General features: G+C 44.4%; 1 long non-coding RNA gene and 1 other non-coding gene across 2 annotated transcripts; one reads left to right on the plus strand and one right to left on the minus strand.

The window, feature by feature from the left end:
• Window positions 1–18454: 18454 nt before the first annotated feature.
• LOC122419665 lies at window positions 18455–20845 on the minus strand. Its single transcript, XR_006262954.1, has 3 exons — window positions 20757–20845; window positions 20538–20627; window positions 18455–18568 (listed from the first exon to the last, which is right to left on the minus strand). It is a non-coding gene; the product is annotated as an uncharacterized LOC122419665 (long non-coding RNA).
• On the plus strand, window positions 20604–20707 carry LOC122419960. Its single transcript, XR_006263160.1, has one exon. It is a non-coding gene; the product is annotated as a U6 spliceosomal RNA (small nuclear RNA).
• Window positions 20846–24696: the final 3851 nt, after the last annotated feature.

Raw genomic sequence — 24696 nt, forward strand, 5'->3', positions numbered from 1 at the left:
CAGAGCTTGCTTAAACTCATGTCCATTGAATCGGTGATGCCATCCAACCATCTCGTCCTCAGAAATGAAACATTCACCTGACGTGGGCTTCCATCCCATTTCTGGAGCCTCAGCAGGCTGTTTTCATGGCTGGACTGTGGTGGGGTTGAATTGACTGGGCTGGTTGCTCTTCATTAAGGCCCCTCGTAAATCTGTACTTTCTGGTTTGATCTGGCAGGGACCACAGTCCCTAGGGCACACAATCGATGGTGTCCTGACACTCTGGCCTTGGTGATCTTGGAAAAGTCACCCAGCTTCCACATCTTCTGGTGCCAGGGGCCCCAGGTCAAGCCTTCTTCCTGAGAGTGCAGCCTCCTAGGCATCTCATCAGGGTGCTGTGGTCCAGGTTGGAATTAGTCTGCAGGAAAGGGGTGAAGCTTTAGGGAGAAGAAGTATTGAGATTAAGCCGGTGGGTGTTTGCTCAGGCAACTCCACTCTAATTCACAGCCTAGGAAGCCAGCTCTTCAGGCTCTGGATGCCTGAGGAATCCGAGTTGGGTGTGGGGGAAAGTGCTGCCACCTTGTGGACATTTTCTGTAACTACAACTTGACCACTTGCCCTTACTGGTACCTCTAATTCAACGGATCTTGGGGACTGTTAATGACAGCTACATTCAGGAAAGGTCCTAGGGAGAATATTGCATAAAAAAATACAAACACAACTGACTTTTAAAAAATGAACTACAACTGGCAAATTTTTCTCACAACCATGAAAAAAAAAGTAAAAAGCTTACTACCACAAGACAAGATGCTGAGCATCCCTAATTATTACAGGAAGAATGCCAACCAAAATGACAACAAGAAATCAGATCTCACCAGGTTGGCCATCCTCACAAGTCTACAAACAATAAATGCAAGCTAAGCCTACCATCCGGCTGGAAGAAGCACAAGCTGGAATCAAGATTGCCAGGAGAAATATCAATAACCTCAGATATGCAGACAATACCACCCTTATGGCAGAAAGTGAAGAGGAACTAAAAAGCCTCTTGATGAACGTGAAAGAGGAGAGTGAAGAAGTTGGCTTAAAGCTTAACATTCAGAAAACTAAGATCATGGCATCTGGTCCCATCACTTCATGGCAAATAGATGGGGACATAGTGGAAACAGTGTCAGACTTTATATTTTTGGACTCCAAAATCACTGCAGATGGTGACTGCAGCCATGAAATTAAAAGACGCTTACTCCTTGGAAGGAAAGTTATGACCAAACTAGACAGCATATTAAAAAGCAGAGACATTACTTTGCCAACAAAGGTCCACCTAGTCAAGGCTATGGTTTTTCCAATAGTCATGTATGGATGTGAGAGTTGGACTGTGAAGAAAGCTGAGTGCTGAAGAATTAATGCTTTTGAACTGTGGTGTTGGAGAAGACTCTTGAGAGTCCCTTGGACTGCAAGGAGATCCAACAAGTCCATCCTAAAGGAAATCAGTCCTGGGTGCTCATTGGAAGGACTGATGCTGAAGCTGAAACTCCAATACTTTGGCCACCTCATTTGAAGAGTTGACTCATTGGAAAAGACCCTGATGCTGGGAAGGATTGAGGGCAGGAGGAGAAGGGGACGACAGAGGATGAGATGGCTGGATGGCATCACTGACTCGATGGGCATGAGTTTGGGTGAACTCCGGGAGTTGGTGGTGGACAGGGAGGCCTGGTGTGCAGTGATTCTTGGGGTTGCAGAGTCGGACACGACTGAGCAACTGAACTGAACTGAACCCTACCATCTGACATTCCCACATGTTGGCCTATATCCCAAGAAAATCATCTTTCAAGCAGCCACATGCACCCCAATGTTCACTTCAGCACTAGTTAAAGTAGCCTGAACACAGACCCAGCAAAGTGTCCATCTTCAGATTAAAGCTTAAAAGCAATGTGGTACATACAGAAAATGAAATATTACTCAGCCATGAAAAACTACTACTGAAATCATGAAATGATGCCACTGGAAGTCACAGGGATAGACCTTGGAGGATCATACACTAAGTGAAGTCAGCCAGAAAGAGGAAGACTATAGCATGTGAATCCCTTCTAGGTAAAAGAAAAAAAGAGATTCAAAGGAATTCAATTACAACATAAAAAGAGACTGAGAATTCAAATACAAATGCAGAATTAAAAAATAAATAAATAAAACCAAAGAAGAGCCAGGGATGAATTAGGAAGTCGGGACTAACAAATATACAGAAATGTGTACCGGTCGTAGGTAATCCACAAGGATTACCCCCTTTTCTTTCTTCATTCCTTCCACAGAAAACTGTATATATAACAGATATTCCACAAGGACATGATATTCAGCACAGGGAACTTTGCTCCACCTTCTGCAATAACTTCCACAGCAGACGAATCCAGAAAAGAATACAGGTGCTTTACACACATGTCGTAACTCAGTCAGGTGGCTGGATACTGGCAACAGGCACATTGCATGCCGTACATGCACATGGCACATACTGCAGCGTACATGAAATTAAATAAAAGAATAATGAAGAAAAGCCTTGCCTAGTTTATTCCTGCTGCCTTTCCTGACCCAGGCTGCTATCCCATCACTGCAGCCTGAACAGGCTTCGGTCCAAAGGCTAGACTGGGGTGGGGTTGAAACCACCAGACAGTGTGTCCTTAATTGAGCCCCTCTTAAACTTACACCTTCTGACTTACACCCATAGTTCCTAGTGCACCCAAAGGATGTTGTGACGACTGTCTGTCCTCAAGGACCTTGGAAATGCCACCTAGCTTTCAGTTCTCCTGGGGCTGGGGTTCACAGCTTAAGCCTCCTTCTTGAGAGTGTAGCCTCCTAGCACCTCAGCAGGGTGCTGTGGCCCCGGTTGGGATGAGTCTGGAGGAAAGGGGTGAAGCTTTAGGGGGAACAGTAGTGAGACACAAGCCCTTGGGTGTTTGCTCAGGCGCATTCCACTCCAGTTCACAGCCTAGGAAGCCAACTCCTTAGGTTCTGGTTGCCCCAAGAACCAGAGCTGGGAATGAAAACTGCTGCCACCATGTGGCCATTTTCTGTAACTACAACTTGACCACCTGTGCTTACCTGCCAGGCTCCTCTGTCCATGGGATTCTCCCAGGCAAGGATACTGGAGTGGGTTGCCATGCCCTTCTCCAGGGGACCTCCCCCACCCAGCATTCAAACCCAGGTCTCCTGCATTGAAGGTGGATTCTTTACCATCTTAGCCACCAGGAAAGCCTGATCTGTGCTTAATGGCACCTCCAATTAAAGACTTGGGGGCTGTTAATGACAATTGCCCTCAGAAAAGATCCTAGGGAGAATACTGCAGAAATAAATTACAAACACAAACCACTATCAAAAAGTTAACTGAAAGAGGTATATTTCCCTCACAACCATGAAGGAGAAAAAAAGAAAAAAGAAACCCATACTTTCACAGGACAAGATGCTCAGCATCCCAAATTATTACAGGAGGAATGCCAATCAAAACAACTACAAGAAATCAAATTCCACCAGTCAGAATGACCACCCTCAGAAGTCCACAAACAATAAATGGGGGACAGGGCCAGGAGGAGAGGGAACCCTCCTGCGTGGTTGGTGGGAAGGGATTCTGGCAATAGCCACTAGAAAAGACAGTCTTCACATGCCAAAAAAAAAAAAAAAAAAAAAAAAACTTCCAAGGAAACTATACCTAGGATCTGACATTCTCACACCTGGGCCTGGCATCCTGATATCCTGATAAAACCATCATTCAAAATAACACATACACCCCCAATGTTCACAGCAACACTACGTACTATAGCTGAGACACACAACCATCAAAATGTCCACTGATAGATTAAAGCTTAAAGAAGATGTGGTACATATGGGCATGTGGAACTTTGCTTGACCTTCTGCAGTAAATTCTATGGAAAAAGAATCCAAAGAAGAACAGTAATCCTGTATATATATTTCAATACTGAATCAAGTGGTGTACACTCACAGTAAGCACAAAACTATAAATTGACTATACTCCAACATAGGATCAGCATGAGAAAAAGAAAAAAATCAATGCCTAGTTAATTCCCTGCAACCTTCCTCTCTTGGGCTGCTATCCCATCCCTGGAGCCTGTGCAGGCTGTGTCTCATGTTTGGAATGGGATGGGGTTGAGAAAGCCAGGTGGAGACAACCAAAATTTTAAGAAAGATAGGTCTTTCAAAGAGATGGGCGTGCGATTTTGGCCCACTACGTACAATAATCAGGACAGGGAAAATCAAGTTAATTGTAGAAGAAAAGATGAATGGATACAGAGAATGGGGTGCATACATAAACAACATTTTTCAACAATAAAGAAATAGGAAATAATGCCATATTCAGTCACGGGAAAGAAACTAGAGATGATCATTCCAAATGAATTAAGGCAGACAGGGAGAGACTAGTATCCTATGATATTGTTCCTAGGTGGAATCTAAAGATGGATATAAATGAACTTCTTACCTAGAGACACTGCCTCATAGACTTAGAAATTTCCAGTCACTAAGATATAAAGATGTGGGGCATGGAGAAATGAGTAACTTCAGACTAATATATGGACAATGCTGCTTATAAAATAAATGACCAGGACCCACTGTATAACACAAGGAACCTTACTCCACACTCTGTAATAACCTATATGGAAAAAAACCAAAATATATACACATTTATATATTAGTAGAAGTGAAACAAGTTGTGGTAGAAGGAAGAAAAAAAACACCCACAAGAAAGTAATTCACCTACATTCTCCAGTTCAAATGGTGGAAAAAATGAAAAAGAAATGCTGACTCTGATCAGAGACACCGATGTAAAGAACAGACTTTTGGACTCAGTGGGAGAAGGCAAGTGTGCAATGATTTGAGAGAGAGAATATTGTTGAATCATGTACATTACCATATGTAAAACAGACACCAGCACAAATTCGATGCATGAAGCAGGGCACCCAAAGCTGGTACTCTGGGAGAACTCAGAGGCCTATGGTGGGGAGGGGGGTTCAGGATGGGGGGATGCATGTATACCTGTGGCCGATTCATGCTGATACATGGCAAAAATCATCCAATATTGTAAAGTACTTATTCTCCAACTAAAATAAGTTAATTTAAAAAATTAAAAATTAAAAAAAAAGAAAAGACTGTTGTCACATCCCTGGAGCCTGATTGGCTTGGAGTGTCCTGGTGCTGAGAGAGCTGGGAGCATATAGCAGGCCATGTGCCTCCACAATGGACCTGGAGTGCCTGTTGTCCTCCAGATACAGGTGGGATAATTTAAGGGATTGGAATTAACATATACTCATTAATGTACATCAAATAGACGATCAACAAGTACCAATGGAATAACACAGGGAAATTTATTGAACACCCTCTAATCACCTATATGAAAAAAGAATCCAAATGAGAATAAATATTATGTATTAATATAACTGAACTGAGTTCCTGTGTGCCCGAAACAAGTAGATACAAATCACTAGTACAGCTCAATATAAGCAACAACAACAAAAAAACTTGCCCAAACAACAAAAAAATTGCCCAAAGATCTAGATGCACATTTCTCCAGAGAGGTCATAGAGATGGCCATAAAGCACATAAAAAGATGCTTAGCATCATGAGTTCTTAAAGAAAAATAATCAAATGTACAACGAGGTGTTACCTCCCATTGATCAGAATGGCCATATAAAAAAAGCTATAGCAATAAATTCTGCAGAGGGTGTGAAGAGAAGGAAACCCTCCTACACTGTTGGTAGGATTATAAAATGGTACACCCACTAGGAAAAACATTATGGAGGGTCTTTAAAAACTAAACATAGAGGTACCAAGTAATTCAGCAATTTCATACTCAGACCGAGAAAACCAAAATTTAAAAACACACCTGCACTCCAAAGATCATGGTAGCACTAGGTACAATAGCCAAGATAAAGAAGCAACTTAAGTATATGAGGACAGACGAAAGGATACAGGAAATGGAGTACATATGCCCAGTGCAGTCCTTTATCGAACCCACCTTTGCATGAAATGTTCCCTTGGTATCTCTAATTTTCTTGAACGGCTCTCTAGTCTTTCCCATTCTATTGTTTTCCTCTATTTCTTTGCATTGATCGCTGAGGAAGGCTTTCTTATCTCTCCTTGCTATTCTTTGAAATTCTGCATTCAAATGGGTATATCTTTCCTTTTCTCCTTTGCTTTTCACTTCTCTTTTTTTTTTTTTACAGCTATTGTAAGACCTCCTCAGACAGCCATTTTGCTTTTCTGCATTTCTTTTTCTTGGGGATGGTCTTGATCCCTGTCTCCAGTACAATGTCATGAACCTCCGTCCATAGTTCATCAGGCACTCTATCAGATCTAGTCCCTTAAAGCTATTTCTCACTTCCACTGTATAATCATAAGGGATTTATTTAGGTCATACCTGAATAGTCTAGTGGTTTTCCCCACTTTCTTCAATTTAAGTCTGAATTTGGCAATAAAGAGTTCATGATCTGAGCCACAGTCAGCTCCCAGTCTTGTTTTTGCTGACTATAGAGAGCTTCTCCATCTTTTGCTGCAAAGAATATCTACTGATGTCCATCTGGTGATGTCCATGTGTAGAGTCTTCTCTTGTGTTGTTGGAAGAGGGTGTTTGCTATGACCAGTGTGTTCTCTTGTCCTAAAAAAAGGCAATGCCAAAGAATGCTCAAACTACTGCACAATTGCATTCATCTCACACGCTAGTAAAGTAATGCCCAAAATTCTCCAAGCCAGGCTTCAGCAATACGTGAACATCCAGATGTTCAAGCTGTGTTTAGAAAAGGCAGAGGAACCAGAGATCAAATTGCCAACATCCACTGGATCATAGAAAAAGCAAGAGAGTTATCTCATGGATATACACATCTTATTCTGCTCATGACTATGCCAAAGCTATCTTTCAACTGTTGTGGTATCACCATAATAAACGGTAGACATATTCTTGAAAGAGATGGGAAATACCAGACACCTGATCCTTGCCTCTGTTGACCTAGATACATCCTGTTGCAAGGTCAGGATGAGCAAACAGTTTACACTGAACTGGCAACAACATGGCTGATTCCAAAGGAATGGAAGAGCAGTACATCAAGGCTGTGTAGTTAGTTGTCACCCTGTTATTTAATGTTATATGCAAGAGTACATTTCATGATGAAACGCTGCGCTGGATGACGCACAAGCTGGAGATCAAGATTGCCGAGAAGAATATCAATAACCTCATGATATGCAGATGAACACCACCTCTATGCAGAATAGTAGAAGAACTAAAGAGTCCTTTGTATGAGATAGTTGAAATGAGTGAAGTTGATATAAATAGTTTGGCTTTAAAGTCTTCAAACATTCACTGAAAACTAAGATCAGTGGCATTCTGTTCTATCACTTCATGGGAAATAGTATGGGGGAGGTATACAGCTGGTAAACTGTGACTTGACTCTTTAAGTTTTTCTGAGTGCGTTCCACAAATCATGTCAGATGGTGACTTGAAGCCATTGAAATTAAAGACGCTTTTACTCCTTGGAAGGAAAGTTATGAACCAACCTAGACAGCGTCATTTTAAAGCCAGAGACATTACTTGTCTCAACAGAGGTCTGTCTAGTCAAGGCCTATGGTTTTATCCAGTAGTCATGTATGGATGTGAGAGTTGGACTTGTAAGAAAGCTGAGCACTGAAAAATTTATGCTTTTGAACTGTGGTGTTGGAGAAGACTCGTTGAGAGTCCCCTGGACTGCAAGGGATCAACCAGTCCATCCTAAAGGAGATCAGTCCTGGGTGTTCATTGGAAGGACTGATGTTGAAGCTGAAACTCTAATACTTTGGCTACCTCATTTGAAGAGCTGACTCATTTGAAAAGACCCTGATGCTGGGAAAGATTGAGGGCAGGAGGAGAAGGGGATGACAGAGGATGAGATGGTTGGATGGCATCACTGACTCAATGGGCATGAGTTTGGGTGGACTCCAGGAGTTGGTGATGGACGGGGAGGCCTGGCGTGCTGCGGTTAATGGGGTCACAATGAGTTGGACACGACTGAGCGACTGAACTGAACCCAGTGCAGCATTACTTAGACATATATAAGGATGAAACAATGCCATGTCCAGTTACAGGGAAGAAACCACAGATGACTGTACTAAGTGAAGTAAGTGAGACAGGGAATACAGGTATCATAGAATATCCCTTCTGGTGGAATCTAAAAATGGATACAAATGAACTTCACTACAAAACAGAAACAGATATAGACTTAGGAAAGAAAGTTATGGCTGCCAAAATGGAAAGGGGGAGCAGGGAGTAATTAGCTGGTTCAGATCAATATATACACCTACCTTAAAACAGGTGCTGTTGTAATTTAGTTGCTCAGTTGTGTCCAATTCTTTGGGACCCCATGGTCTGCAGCCCATCAAGCCACTCTGTCCATGGGATTTCCCAGGTAAGAATACTTGAATGAGTTGCCATTTCCTGCTCCAGGAGATCTTCCTGACCCAGGGATTGAACCCGTGTCTCCTGAAAGTCTCCTTCATTGCAGGTGCATTCTTTACCACTGAGCCACCTGGGAAGCCATAAAACAGGTGCTGAAGGGCTCTTAATAGTCACAAGTCAGACAGGGCTATAAATGAAACCTCTCAAGAAATGTCCTGGGGTAAGTAATGAGAAAAGAATTCCAAATATGGCCAAGTTGCAAGAGGTAAATTGTACTCATAAGACATAAAATAATAAAAGCACAAGGAAAGATATTCTACATCAGCAATTATTAAATCAATGCCAATCAAACTACAATGAGGTATCACCTCACACTGGTCACACTGTCCATCATCAAAAAGATCTACAAAGAATAGTACTGCAGAGGATGTACAGATAAGGGAATCCTCCTACAATATTGGTGGGAATGTAAATGGTGAAGCCACTATGGAAAACAGCAAGGAGGTTCTCTGAAAAACTAAACATAGATGTATCATATGATCCTACAATCTGTTTCCAGGCTTAGATCTGGAGAAATTCATCATTTGAGATGACACGTGGACTCCAATTTTCAGGGTAGCACTATTCACAACAGCCAAGACACAGCCACCAAAATATCCAGTGACAGAAAAATGAAGACTGCATGGTACGTCTATACGCTGGAATACTACTCAGTCAAAAAACAGAAAAAGTAATGATATTGGCAGCAGCATAGATGTACCAAGACATTATTATACTAAGTAAGGTAAGTCAGGCAGAAAGACAAATATCCTAAGATACCACGTATAGGTGGGATCTATAAGTTCATACCAATAACTAATGTACAAAACAGAAACAGACTCAGACTAAGGAAACCAAATTATGATTATCAAAACAAAGGTAGAAGGGAGAGATAAATTAAGAGTTTGGAATGAAAATATACACACTGATATATATCAAGTTGATAATGAAAAAGGACCTATGGAATAGAACAGGCAACTCGACTGAAAAAGATGGTAATATCCTATATGAGGCAAAAAACAGTAACATGATAGATATATGTCTATGTATAACTGAATGAAGTTCATATATACCTAAAACAAACAATACACTGGAAATCAACTCTGCTCCAACATAAGATAACAAATTAAATTACCTGAGCTCGGTCCAGGGGACGCCAGACAGTGGTGACCTCTGTGATTAGATACGGGATGTGCTGATATTAATGTGACACCACCAAAGGTTTTCACTCAGCGGGACACAGAGCAGCAACCCACCTGACCTCATGTGAACACGATAAGCTGAAGAAAAGGAAAAGGACCACAGGTTAATCAGGGCAGCACCCTCAATTCAGATGCTGGGAATCTCCGAGGGGACAGGACACACTGCAGGTAAAGAGCAGACATGTGGTCTCTGTGTACACAGGATCCTGACCCATGTGGATGAGGTGAGAGCCACACAATCCCCAGACCCTGCACCTGGGGACACCCTTCCACACTCTCCAAGGTGACACCACCCCCTCAGACCTTGCACCTGGGGTCCCACGACCCTTGGTTAGGACACCATGTCTCTGCTGGGCCCCTAAGGTGGAAATGAGTGTTCCTATAACCCCCTGGGACGGTAGAAAGAAGTTTGGGTTTGGTCTCCTCTCCCCACACTGTCCCATAGAAGTCCTCCTCTCTTCCTCTTGGTTCTCTGTGCTGTTATGATAATGTCGAACACACTACCTTGGTTCTGGGCAGGTTCGGTCCTTTCTTGTTCCACTGAGGTGTTGAGAAAACACACCAGGCACAGGGCTGGGAGACGAGGGGCAGGTCTGCTCTCTGCTGAGCAGGGATGGTCACCTGGAAAGAGATCGCAGCAGCAACATCACCTGCTGCCCATTGACTTTTTGCCTGATCCGTGTGCCCTGCAATCAATTCACCAGGTGAACCTGCCTCCCTACTAAACCTGAAGGTACTGGAAAATTGGAATGATTGCCAGGTAGCCACCTGAGGGGTCGCCAGGAGCCCCAGGGAAGGTGAACCTCGCAGGGGTAAAGAGGCAAACAGGCACAGGCCTGTATACAGTGAATACCATAAAGCATTAATTCCTGCACACAAGTGAAGCTCTCATGTATTCTTCCCTTTTTATTAGCTTTGTGTGTGTGTGGTCTCCCCATACAGGTGATCCTGACCCATGCAGTTGGGGTGAGATTCACACTGTCCCCAGACCCCCAACCTGGGGTCACACGTCCCCTCGGTCAGGACAAGGACAACATGGCTGTGGTCAGAGGGTCCCCAATGTGTAAACAAGCCAGGTCTCTGGGACCCCCTGGAACCCTAGAAAGAAGTGTAGGGACCGTCTCCTCTCCCCATAATTGTCCCTGAGAAGTCAGGCCCCTCCTGTTTTCACTTTGGCTCTGTATGATTTTTTTGCTGGTTTGAAAGCTCATGCTAGAGGCGAACATACCACCTTGGTTCTGGCAGGCTCTGTCTTTCTTGTTCCGCTGAGGTGCTGAGAAAACAGGAGAGCTGGGCTGAAAGACGAGAGGCAGCTCTGATCTCTTTGGAGGAGTCGACTGGAAGGAGACCAGAGCAGCAACCTCACCTGCTGCCCATTGACTTTTTGCCCGATCCCTGTGCCCTGGAACCAAGTCACCAGGTGAAGCTGCCTCCCTACTCAACCTGAATGTGCTGGAAAATTGGAGTAATTACCAGGTAGTCCACCTGAGGGGTCTCCAGGAGCCCCAGGAAGGTGAACCTGGCAGGGGACAGACTAGGAGCCCTACCGCAGCACTGACCCCGGGAGGGCCATGGAACCCCACTCAGAGGAGAGCACGGTTACCCAGAGAAGCCCACCTCAGCCCCAGAGCCCAGACATTCAGATGCAGGCACAGAGTTTTCCAGGACAGAGGCCAGGCCAGGTCTCTACCCAGGTCTCCATGTCCTAGTGCACAGAGTACAAGGTCAGGTCTAAACGTTCTCATTGCAGAAAGCACAGGGTCTTGTTAAACATAATCAGTGTAGACAGGACTTGAACAGTAAAATGAAAGTGTTATCATCTCTGACACTTGTGACCCCATGGACTGTAGCCTGCCAGGCTCCTCTATGCATGGAATTCCCCAGGCAAAAATATTGGTAGTGGGTAGCCATTCACTTCTCCAGGTGATCCTCCCAACCCAGGGATCAAACCCAGGTCTCCTGCATTGCAGGCTGATTCTTTTCCATCTGAGCTACAAGGGAACCCTTAGACAGGACTTGGAGAGGTCTCAATCTACCACATAAACAGAACATGGTTGGGTTTAGACTAGTGTAAAGCTGCTCTCTAGGAGTCAGAGGCCACACACATGCAGGGTCTCTCATCGTTGGACACGGGGCTCACTGTCGTGTGGGAACTAGGATGTACATCTCTTAAAGAAATCATCACTGGGCTCCACACTTCACCCACATCAGGAATTGAAAGAACCTTTGTCATTAAACATTTCAACAGGCAAAACAAAACTGGTATCAATTTCTGTGGCCCCTTGATGGTCCAGATCCTCAGGACGGCCAAGATATTCTTAGAGTGCAGCCCAGTGTCCTGTGATGACAGACAGGAAGTGGCCTGATTCCAGCATCCCAGGCTTCCAGTAGGAGGCACACTAGAAGCCTTCTGGAAAAGCTTATTATTTATCAGAGTAAAATATACTCTTGAAAAAACAAGCATACTAGTTATTATTTGCAAACCTAAAATATTCTTAAAAGCTTGGCACCCTGATCTTTGTGGTTCACATTAGTTCCTTTGTGTTCAGATTTTCTGAGTAGAAGCAATTTATCATTTCAAATTAGTTTCTTCAAATTCTGTTATTTGTTATTATATGAATTAAAGATCACACTTGAAAACAAATACAAGGAAATTCCTGCAAAAAATGAGTGACTCAAAGAGCCCACAAGCTGCATGTACTTTGTCTTCTAACAGATTCCTTTCTCTCCCTAAAGAAACCTGAAACAACTGGCCCCCTCATTTTTTGCTTCTCTGTTCAAACTGAGCTAAAAGGAAATTGTTAATCATATCAACAAGTAAGAGTTTCTGAGTTTTGAGATGTCATACCAGGGTAACAGGGGCTGGAGAAAATGGAACATTCCTATGCTGCTGGTAGGCAAACCATATCCTTAAAATAAAGCTTTGTTTCTAATTGTATTTAATTACCACAGAACATGGTTACATGGAGTATGAACCAAGAGTCTAAATATAGCAGGCAATGTGTGAAGACAAATTTGATATCCCATATATGAGAGTAAAAGCTACCTGTTTTTCCAACAGTTGTATATGGCTGTGAGAGTTGGACCAAAAAGAAGGTTGAGCAGGGAAGAACTGATGCTTTCAAATTGTGGTGCTAGAGAAGACTCTTGAGTCCTTTGGGGTGCATGGAGATCAAACCAGTCAATATTAAAGGAAATCAACCCTGTATATTCATTGGAAGGGCTGATAGAGAAAATAAAGCTCCAATATTTTGGCCACCTGATGCGAAGAGCTGACTCAATGGAAAAGACCCTGATGCTGGGAAACATTGAGGGCAAGAGGAGAAGGGGACGACAGAGGATTAGATGGTTGGATGGCATCACCGACTCAATGGACATGAGTTTGAGCAAACTCTGGGAGATGGTGAAGGAAAGGGAAGCCTGGTGTGCTGAAGTCCATGAGCTCGCAAAGAGTCAGACGTGACTGAACGACTGAAGAAACATTTGTCATAGCTTGTCTTCCAAGGAGCAAGTGTCTGTTAATTTTATGGCTGCAGTCATCATCTGCAGTGATTATGGAGCCCAAGAAAATAAAGTCTGTCACTGTTTCCACTTTTTCCCCATCTATTTGCCATGAAGTTATGGGACGAGATGCCATGATTTTAGCTTTTTGGATGTTGAGTTTTAAGCCAGCTTTTTCACTCTCCTCTTTTACCCTCATTGGGAAGGTCTTTAGTTGCTCTTCACTTTCTGCCATTAGAGTGGTATCATCTGCACATCTGTGGTTGTTGATATTTCTTCTGGCAATCTTAATTCCAGCTTGTGATGTGTCCAGCCCAGCATTTTGCATAATGTACTTTGCATATAAGTTAAATAAGCAGGGTGACAATATACAGCCATGATGTACTCCTTTCCCAATTTGAAACCCGTCTGTCGTTCCATGTCTATTTCTAACTTGCTTTTGATCTGCATACAGGTGTCTCAGGAGGCAGGTAAAGTAGTCTGGTATTCCCTACTATTTAAGAATTTTTCACAATTTGTTTTGATCCACACAGTCAAAGGCTTTAAAGCAGAAGTAGATGTTCTTCTGAAATTCCCTTGTTTTCTTTATGATCCATTGAATGTTGGCAATCAACTACTTCACCCCAAATATGGTGGAGCCTCTGGGCTGGAAAGCTTTGCATGGTCCCCTAGGGCACCACGTGTCCCCTAGGCTGGATTTCCCAACTCCAGCCTCTGTCCTTAGGCCTGCCCCACTGACAGATGATAGCACCCTCTGCAGACTGGTGTTCCAAAAACTGGAATGTGTTCTGGGGATAAAGGGTAAGGGGGAGGAGAAAGGAGACACAAGCCTTGGGTGTTTCTTCCGGCACATTCTCCATAGCTGACGATCCAGGAGCAGGATTTTCCATAAGACTCATTGCCTGAGGACCAGAGTTGTGCAGGAAGGAATGCTGTTTCTTCAGTACTGCTTTCCAGAACAACTTTAAAACAGGTGCTGTTGGGCTCTGAATATTCACAAGGCTTCAGTTCAGTTCAGTCGCTCAGTCGTGTCCGACTCTTTGCGACCCCATGCCAGGCCTCCCTGTCCATCACCAACTTCCGGAGTTTACTCAAACTCATGTCCATCAAGTCAGTGACGCCATCCAGCCATCTCATCCTCTGCCGTCCCCTTCTCCTCCTGCCCTCAATCTTTCCCAGCATCAGGGTCTTTTCCAATGAGTCAGCTCTACAAATGAGGTGGCCGAAGTATTGGAGTTTCAGCTTCAAATCAGTCCTTCCAATCAACACCCAGGACTGATCTCCTTTAGGATGGAATGGTTGGATCTCCTTGCAGTCCAAGGGACTCTCAAGAGTTTTCTCCAACACTACAGTTCAAGAGCACCAATTTTCGGGGCTCAGCTTTCTTCACAGTCCAACTCTCTCATCCATACATGACCACTAGAAAAACCATAGCCTTGACTAGACAGACCTTTGTTGGCAAAGTAATGTCTCTGCTTTTTAATATACTGTCTAGGTTGGTCATAACTTTCCTTCCAAGGAGTAAGCGTCTTTTAATTTCATGGCTGCAATCACCATCCGCAGTGATTTTGGAGCCCAGAAAAATAAAGTCTGACACTGTTTCCACTGTTTCTCCATCTATTTCCCATGAAGTGATAGGACCAGACGCCATAATCTTAGTTTTCTGAATGTTGAGCTTTAAGCCAACTTTTCCACTCTCCTCTTTCACTATCATCAAAAGGCTTTTTAGTTCCTCTTCACTTTCTGCCATAAGGATGGTGTCATCTGAATATCTGAGGTTATTGATAATTCTCCTAGCAATCTTGATTCCAGCCTGTGCTTCTTCCAGCCCAGCATTTCTCATGATGTACTCTCCATATAACTTAAATAAGCAGGGTGACAATATACAGCCTGACGTACTCCTTTTCCTATTTGGAACCAGTCTGTTGTTCCATGTCCAGTTTTAACTGTTGCTTCCTGACCTGCATACAGGTTTCTCAAGAGGCAGGTCAGGTAGTCTAGTATTCCCATCTCTTTCAGAATTTTCCACAGTTTATTGTGATCCATACAGTCAAAGGCTTTGGCATAGTCAATAAAGCAGAAATAGATGTTTTTCTGGAACTCTCTTGCTTTTTCTATGATCCAGTGGATGTTGGCAATTTGATCTCTGGTTCCTCTGCCTTTTCTAAAACCAGCTTGAACATCTGGAATTTCTCAGTTCACATATTGCTGAAGCCTGGCTTGGAGAATTTTGAGCATTACTTTACTAGCATGTGAGATGAATGCAATTGTGTGGTAGTTTGAGCATTCTTGGGATTGCCTTTCTTTGGGATTGGAATGAAAACTGACCTTTTCCAGTCCTGTGGCCACTGCTGAGTTTTCCAAATTTGCTGGCATATTGAGTGCAGCACTTTCACAGCATCATCTTCCAGGATTTGAAATAGCTCAACTGGAATTCCATCACCTCCAATAGCTTTGTTCATAATGATGCTTTCTAAGGCCCACTTGACTTCACATTCCAGGATATCTGGCTCTAGGTGAGTGATCACACCATCGTGATTATTTGGGTCATGAAGATTTTTTTGTACAGTTCTTCTGTGTATTCTTGCCACCTCTTCTTAATATCTTTTGCCTCTGTTAGGTCCATACCATTTCTGTCCTTTATTGAACCCATCTTTGCATGAAATGTTCCCTTGGTATCTCTAATTTTCTTGAAGAGATCTCTAGTCTTTCCTGTTCTATTGCTTTCCTCTATTTCTTTGCACTGATCACTGAGGAAGGCTTTCTTATCTTTCCTTCCTATTCTTTGGAACTCTGCATTCAAATGGGAATATCTTTCCTTTTCTCCTTTGCTTTTCGTTTCTCTTCTTTTCACAGCTATTTGTAAGGCCTCCTCAGACAGCCATTTTGCTTTTCTACATTTCTTTTCCATGGGGATGGTCTTAATCCCTGTCTCCTATACAATGCCACAAACCTCTGTCCATAGTTCATCAGGGACTCTGTCTATCAGATCTAGTCCCTTAAATCTATTTCTCACTTCCACTGTATGATCATAAGGGATTTGATTTAGGTCATACCTGAATGGCCTTGTGGTTTTCCTTACTTTCTTCAATTAAGTCTGAATTTGGCAATAAAGAGTTCATGATCTGAGCCACATTCAGCTCCCAGTCTTGTTTTTGCTGTCTAGAGTTTCTCCATCTTTGGCTGCAAAGAATATAATCAATCTGATTTCAGTGTTGACCATCTGGTGATGCCCCTGTGTAGAGTCTCCTCTTGTGTTGTTGGAAGAGGGTGCTTGCTATGACCAGTGCGTTCTCTTGGCAAAACTCCATTAGCCTTTGCCCTGCTTCATTCCGTACTCCAAGGCCAAATTTGCCTGTTACTCCAGGTGTTTTTTGACTTCCTACTTTTGCATTCCAGTCCCCTATAACGAAAAGGACATCTTTTGGGGGTGTTAGTTCTAAAAGGTCTTGTAGGTCTTCATAGAACCGTTCAACTTCAGCTTCTTCAGCTTTACTGGTTGGGGCATAGCCTTGGATTACCATGATATTGAATGGTTTGCCTTGGAAATGAAGAGAGATCATTCTGTCGTTTTTGAGATTGCATCCAAGTACTGCATTTTGGATGCAATCTTGTTGACCATGATGGCTACTCCATTTCTTCTAAGGGATTCCTGCCCACAGTAGTAGATATAATAGTCATCTGAGTTAAATTCACCCATTCCAGTCCATTTTAGTTTGCTGATTCCTAGAATGTCGATATTCACTCTTGCCATCTCCTGTTTGATCACTTCCAATTTGCCTTGATTCATGGACCTAACATTCCAGGTTCCTCTGCAATATTGCTCTTTACAGCATTGGACCTTGCTTCTATCACCAGTCACATCCACAACTGGGTATTATTTTTGCTTTGGGTCCATCCCTCATTCTTTCTGGAGTTATTTCTCCACTGATCTCCAGTAGCATATTGGGCACCTACCGACCCAGGGAGTTCCCCTTTCAGTATGGTATCATTTTGCCTTTTCATACTGTTCATGGGGTTCTCAAGGCAAGAATACTGAAGTGGTTTGCCATTCCCTTCTCCAGTGGACCACATTCTGTCAGACCTCTCCACCATGACCCATCCATTTTGGGTGGCCTCACATGGCATGGCTTAGCTTCATTGAGTTAGACAAGGCTCTGGTCCATGTGATCAGATTGGCTTGTTTTCTGTGATTATGGTTTCAGTGTGTCTGCCCTCTGATGCCCTCTTGCAACAGCTACCGTATTACTTAGGTTTCTCTTACCTTGGACGTAGGGTATCTCTTCAAGGCTGCTCCAGCAAAGTGCAATGGCTACTCCTTTTCTTGGACGAGAAGTATTTCTGCATGGCTGCTCCTCCTGACCTTGAAAGTGGAGTAGCTCCTCTTGGCCCTCACAAGACTTGGGGGTCTATAAATGACACCTGCCCTTTAGTCACCTGCCCTTTATCAGAAGACATGGGAAAGGAATTCAAACAGGGCCATCTTTCATGAAGACAATTTCAAGAGGCAAACTGTACTCACTGTGTATAAGATCAAAAAGCACTGGGAAAGGTACTCCTGCTCACTAACTTCTAAGCCCAGGCAAATCAAAACTACCATGAGAAAGCCCCTCACACAGTCAGAATGGCCACCATCTAAAACATCTACAGAGAATCCAACTGGCAGAGCATGGAGGCAAAAGGGAATACTCCTACACTCTTTATGTGGATGTAAACGGGTGTAGAAACTATAAAAACCAGCAAGGAGGTTCCTTATAAACTAAACATCCAGAAACCGTAAGGTCTGACAATCCCACGTCTGGGCTTAGACCCAGAGAAGATCAGAATTCACAATGACCTGCGCACCCTTGTTTTCAGGGCAGCACGGTTGACAATGGCCAAAAAGCTAGAATTGTTGCTGGCCAAAATCTTGACTTTCTTTGCCAGGTGAAGCCAAATAAAAAAATATGGAGACAGAGTTTGGAGGAAATAGCAAGGTAGCTTTAATTCTCAGCTGGTGAAGTGGAGAGCACAGTACGTGCCTCAAGAACTGTGCTCCCCATGAGGAGTTTAGGGGCTTATATAAGATAGGGTTTGAAGTCAGTGATGAGGAACAAAGGTGATAGGATCTTGATTTCTTCCTCTTGCATTGTTTCAAAGACAGTCATAAAGTTACTGGCATCAGTAACCCAGTTATTGAGTCTGGCAGTTCGGTGGCTCTGCAGCCTTCTTTCTGATGTGCAACTACAAGGGGAAGGGTGTTGTAAGAGTAAACACCAGATATGGGATGTATTTAGCATAGAGTCAAAGGAAAATAGGTGCAAAGTGTAGCTCCTGCAGAGTTAAGGGGCAGAAAAGCAAACTCAGCTACAGACATGCAGAGTTAGGAGCATTAAAGTAAAGAAACTAGGAACTTTCAGGCCTGCTCACTGTTTCTTCATCATCTTTGTTCCTAAGAAAGAGAAATTTAAAAAAACTCATTCCTTCTTTTTTCCTTTTCACTGCAACAGATTCAACCAAAATATTTATTGACAGGAAAATGAGGACCAAGTGGTGCACCTCTGCACTGGAATACTGCTGCTGCTGCTAAGTCGCTTCAGTCGTGTCCGACTCTGTGCGACTCCATAGACGGCGGCCCACCAGGCTCCCCTGTCCCTGGGGTTCTCCTGGAAAGAACACTGGAGTGGGTTGCCATTTCCTTCTCCAATGCTTGAAAGTGAGAAGTGAAAGTGAAGTTGCTCAGTCGTGTCCGACTCTTCGTGACCCCATAGACTGCAGCCTACCAGGCTCCTCCGTCCATGGGATTCTCCAGGCAAGAGTACTGGAGTGGGTTGCCATTTCCTTCTCCAACACTGGAATACTACTCAGTCATGAATCAGAACAGAATAATGCCATTGACAGCAGTGTGGATGGACAGAGTGATTACCTTACTAAGTAAAGGAAGTCAGAGAGAGAAAGATAAATATCACAGGGTATCACTGACAGTTGTATTCTTGAAATGAATGCAAATGTCAGATATTACGTGATAGAAACAGACTCACAAACTTAGAAAACAAATGTATGATTACCAAAAAAAATCTTGGAATTGAGGGATAAATTAAGACTTTGCTAATAACATATGCTAATTAATATATATCAAACTATGTATCATTAATATAGTTGTTTGATACAATCAACTAACCCATTGAATAGTACAGAGAAGTCTATGGAACACATTTTAATCATTTATATGAGAAAGAGAACCCTCAAAAGAACTGATAAACATCTGTGTCTAAGTGAATCAAGCGCCCATACACCTGAAACAAATACAATATCAAAAATCAATTCTACTCCAAAGTAAAATAACAGTGTCCAGAAACAGGAAAAATGAAAGTAGAACATGAAGAAATGCTGCCTCCTTGTGCTGTTTTTTTTAACAGCAACTATAAAAGCTGCAGTGATTGGCACTTTGTATTCCAAAGGACCTGGGACTGGAAGTAAACAACTGCCCTCCAGGCGTCCCCCAGGGGTGGTCACCGAAAAAGAATTCAAAACTGGGCAGACGTTCAGGGAGCCAATTTCAGCAGGTACCTTTATCTCACATCCTTTAAGAAGAATCATGTGACAAGTCACCATCGCTAAATATTAGAGAAATGCAAATCAATGCTACAAGAAGGAATCGCCTCACGGCAGTCAGAGCAGCCACTGTTAAACACTCCACAAACGTTAAATGCTGCCGACGCTGTGGAGGAAGGGGAACCCTCCTCCTCTGCTGCTGGAAATACAATTGGTGACAGCCACTCTGGAGGACAGTCAGGGCTAAGGTGTCTGGAGGACATCGTCATTTCCGATGTGCCCAACTCTAAGCAGCAGTGAGCAGTAGCTGGAAGCAGGGTCTTATTTTCCCAGACCGGGAGTCCTAACCACTGGACCACAGGAGCCAGCAGTCAGGGCTAAGGTCCCTTGTCTTGCCTGCCTAGTCAAGGATGAATTCAGGTGAGGAGGCAGAAGGTAAAGAGTAAAGTAAAAAGTTTATTGAAAAAAAAGTACACGTGGAAAGGTGCACAGGTGAGCTCAGAGAGTCATACCTTTGGAAGTTTATATCCTTTATAAGAGGCCAGTTATCCGAGTCTTTGTCTTCCCTCAGGCCAATCATCTTGCTTTGTAAACCCCTTCTCCCCCCTGATTAATTTGTCTCAGGACCCTCCCCTGGGGTGCACATACAAACCTTAGCCAAGGTATATCTTGAAGTGGGAGGCTTCTGGGAGGAGCATGACTCTTTATGGCCTGGAATTATCCTCTGACTTTTGACTCCAAGGAGCCTTTCTGCGCTTGTGTAGTGTTCTCCCTAATCCTTTACTCAGACAGGGTTTTGCCTCTCTTCGTCCTTGCCGAGATTATTCCCTGTAGGTGTTTACAAGAGACAAAGACTGGCTACTTACTCTGTTTCTATTGTTACTTCAATTTCTGAGAGCAAACAGGGGGCTGGTTTTAAATTCCTCAACTGGGTGCTCACTTCGGCAGCACATATACTAAAATTGGAACGATACAGAGATTAGCATGGCCCCTGCGCAAGGATGATACACAAATTCATGAAGCGTTCCATATTTTAAATAAATAAATAAATTCATTCATTCATTCATTCCTCAACTGGAACCCACCTATGTTGCCTCAGGAAGTGCAGAGCGGAGGCTGGCTGATTGTAAATTTCCAACCTGGAGCCCATCTATCTCCTACCTCACTGGTTCCTTGAACAGTGAAAATGAAAATGAAATTAGAATAGTCCCGAATACCATACACAAGAATAAACTCCAAATAAGATAAAGATCCCATCTTAGTATGGCTCAGTGGTAAAGAACCCACCTGTCAATGCAACAGACTCAGGTTTGGATCCCTGGGTCAGGAAGATCCCCTGGAGAAGAGAATGGCAACCCACTCCAGTATTCTTGCCTGGGAAATCCCATGGACAGAGGAGCATGGTGGGCTACAGTCCATGGGGTCACAAAAGAGTCAGAATGGCTTAGCAACAGATTTTGAAGATCAAGATCTAAGTGTAAGTTCGGTCTCTTGTGACCCCATGAACTGTAGCCCACCTGGGTCCTCTGTCCAGGGGATTTCTCAAGGAAGAATACTGGAGTGGGTTGCCATTCCCTTCTCCAGGGGATATTCCTGACCCAGGGATGGAACCTGCATCTCCTGCATTGCGGGTAGATTCATTTACCACTGAACCACCAGGGAAGTCCCACCTCCTGGAGGGGAGTGTTTATAAAGTTTATAAAGACCTCAACCCAGGCATTGCTGGGAAGGGCTGGCTGACTCATCCAGGTCAGCCAATTCTCACACCCCAGGGGCTCATAGCTGCAGAAAATCGGGCTTGTTGTGCTGGCCAGGTGCAAGGAACAGAAGTGCAGTCTTGAGGGTCAGGATGGACATGGGGCTGAAGCTCTGGCCTGATTTCTAATCATTTTTTCTGGTCCATGAGTGGGAGAGAATTTCAAGGAGGCTTTCTCCTAAGGAGAGGAACCCAGGAGTCAGGGAAAAGAGGGGTGGTGGGTGGAAACAGGGGCCCAGGGTCCTGGTGCAGTGGAAGCCTCTGGAAGACCTGGTGGAGGGAGGCTGCATCGAATGAAGCCCAGGGTCACTGACCTGTCAGGAACAGCTGTTTGTTAGTCCAGATCCTGCTCTGAGGTGCTCAGAGCCAGCTCTGCCCAGGAAGAGGGCTGGGGTGCTCTGCAACGAGGGCTCTGTGCACGGTTCCTGTGTGCTGGGTCCTGCCCAGATGGGCCCCCTGCCCTGGGAGGGGTCTGCCCATGTGAGCCCCATGCCCTGGGAGGGGCTTGGGAACAAGCTCCCTCTCTTTGCAGCAGGCACAGAGTTGCTTAGGATGCAGATTAAAATCAGCTGAGGACAGAGGTCAGGAGCAGAGTCAACGGTCCAAGCTCGCTATGCTTACCACTTGACACGAGATGTGGAGGCAAAGAATACAGCTGCATTCTGAGGGCCGGCTGACCAAGAAGATGGCCAATTAATGTCTCCAAATAACCATCTTGTTGGGGTCTGGATGCCAGGTTCTTTTATGAATTAGAGATAGAAGAGGTGAGGAGACAAACTAAAAAGGCTGTTAATCTTACAAATATCTTGTTGAATGGCAAGTCGCAGGCAGGGGATGTGTTAATTTCTTCTTTCCTGCCATCCACAGGTGGACAGAGTTCTGAACAAAGGCACTTTAGTTTAACAGTCAGGCAGAGGGGCAGGATTCTCTGAGGCAGGCCATTATGTGTGATTATTGTAACAAAAGTAACAGAGAGCAAGTCAAAGAGCACATGCAAGAAGGGTGAGTCCTGAAGATGCATGTGAATCAGAGCAGGAGCCGTGCTCCAGGAGGCTGGACTGCACGTGGCCGGTCACTGCCCCACTCCCAGGCACATCTGCCCTGTGAAGTCCTCTGCCCTTTGTCAGATTCAAACCTTTCATCTCACATTCCAAGCTCATCATTTCCCCCACTTCCAAGGTGGATAATCCATACACAGAAACCCAGGAAAGAACCAAATATTCTTGCCCGGCTGTGTGTCACGTGGCACGTCTCTGGCTCAGATTCTCTACAGGAAGTTCCCATTGCTGTCGAAGAACTCTCATCCCCTCTGCACAACTCTGTTGCTGAAGATCTTGTCCCCTGGGTCCCCAGCCTTCAGCTCTTCCAACCTCTTGTCGCTGGGCAGTCTATCACTGTCAGTTCCTCTGGTGCCCCCACAGTCGCTGGTGGGGTGACCTAGAGCAGCAGCAAAAGGCATAAAGCACTTCCCCTCCTCCAGGCCCTGGACGCCTTTATTCCTTTCCTTCTGTCTCCTTGGTGTATCTGTACTGTGAGTGTTCAATTCAATCGCTTTCAAAGCTGTGCTATGACCATGGCCTTTGGATGAGGCTTCATCCCCAGGGATCAGCAAAGAGCCTGATACAGACTGGCTTGCAGAAAGTGGTTTTGAGGAATCCCCAGGGCCTGGGAGCTCCTGAATCGAGTGGGCAAGTCCAGCTTCTTAAGAACTTTTTGATCCTGCTTCAGTTTCTGTTCCAGTGTGGTTACTGGAAGGCGAGCACAGAGAAAAAGAGAGTGAGCTGGGCTTTCAGGCAGAGAAAGATTTATTATAGGAAGAGAGGAAGTGACTGGCTTTAGAGAGAAACCAGTGATCTGCCTTACAGCCAACCCTTCTTATACCCTATCCATGGGAAATTGTGCCCCGAAGGGAGGGGGCCTTAGTTTATCTTCAACCTGCAGCTGGGGTCTTGTGATCATGTAGTTAGAGGGGTCTCACAGGCAGGTGGTCACGTAGTCTTGAGAAACTGGCACCAGCAGGGAAAAACAGGACATTGCCTTAAGGAAAAACAGGATGCCACCAGGGTGATGTGGCCACTGTGACATCATCCCTTGTTTGTCAGGTCACTGCAATGGTCCATTTTTAAATAATATGCTCTGAGCCCCTTGTGGACCCTAACAGGTACAACTTGCTTTCTAAAACCCTTCGGATCACATCAGTGCTGACATCAAAGCCTTCAGCCAGTCTGGGAACTGACCAAGACTGCAAATTCCCTGTGTAAATATCCATGAAAAAAAAGAAGCAGATTTTCCATCTGTGAAGACATCTCCTATCAGAACAGTTAATGAATAATGTAACACTAGTGATAAATACATGAAAAGAAGGCTTGGAAAAACTGCACATGCAGTCTCTATCTTGCACCACTAAGTGACTACAGCCTATTCTTCTGGGCTGACAGCAACAGCCAACTACTCTTAGTCATTTCGTTTTGTTAGGTAGTTAGAATAGGAAACAGGAGTCCAGAATGGCAGTGGCTAAAAGTTAAGGAAAGGGAAAGCCCACGAATATAGAAGAAAGGAAGTTCCGAGGACCAGAGTGAGGACCTCAGGTAGAACAAATAGCACTCCTGGCTAGCCCAATTTATATAGGGCAGGCCCAGGGGGAGGAAAAAAACATATAAAAAGAGGAGCCAAAGGGCCGGGGGGTCTCTCTCTCTCCGGCTTGCTGGCGTGCTCTCCCACTCTCTTCTCTTCGCATCTTTGGGTTGGCATGCCCTCACGCCTCGAAGATGGATTTTCCTGCTATTTTCTAAATAAAATAGAGCTGTAACATGGAGCTGTAACACTGATCTGTCTAAGAGCTATAACATGGTCTGTCCGAGAGCTATGACACGCCAGGGGCTCTAAAGTTCGTCGCTTCAAATTTTTGTTGTGATGAGACAGAACTGAGGAGAATACACTCACCCGACAATTTCATATCAGCTGGATTCCTCTCCTGCACGACAGGTCCCACTTAGATCCTGATGATGCAAGAAGGCGGTCTTTCCCTTCAAAAAACATACAGTCCAGACATCCCTGACAGTGCAGTAATGAAGACTGTGCCTCCAATCCAGGGAGTTGGAAGATCCAGTGCAGGTGGGGTTTGATCCCTGGCTGGGGAACTAAGATCCTACCTGTAAGAACGCCGCGGCAAGATGAAGAGAACGCCGGAGTGTTAAGAGGCTTTATTGGGCAATCGCTCCCGGGCAGAGCTACCAAGGGCGAGCAGGGGGGAAAGCGGGAGTCTGCAA

The sequence above is a fragment of the Cervus canadensis genome, chromosome 17 (assembly GCF_019320065.1).
Source record: "Cervus canadensis isolate Bull #8, Minnesota chromosome 17, ASM1932006v1, whole genome shotgun sequence".
Lineage (NCBI taxonomy): Eukaryota > Metazoa > Chordata > Mammalia > Artiodactyla > Cervidae > Cervus > Cervus canadensis.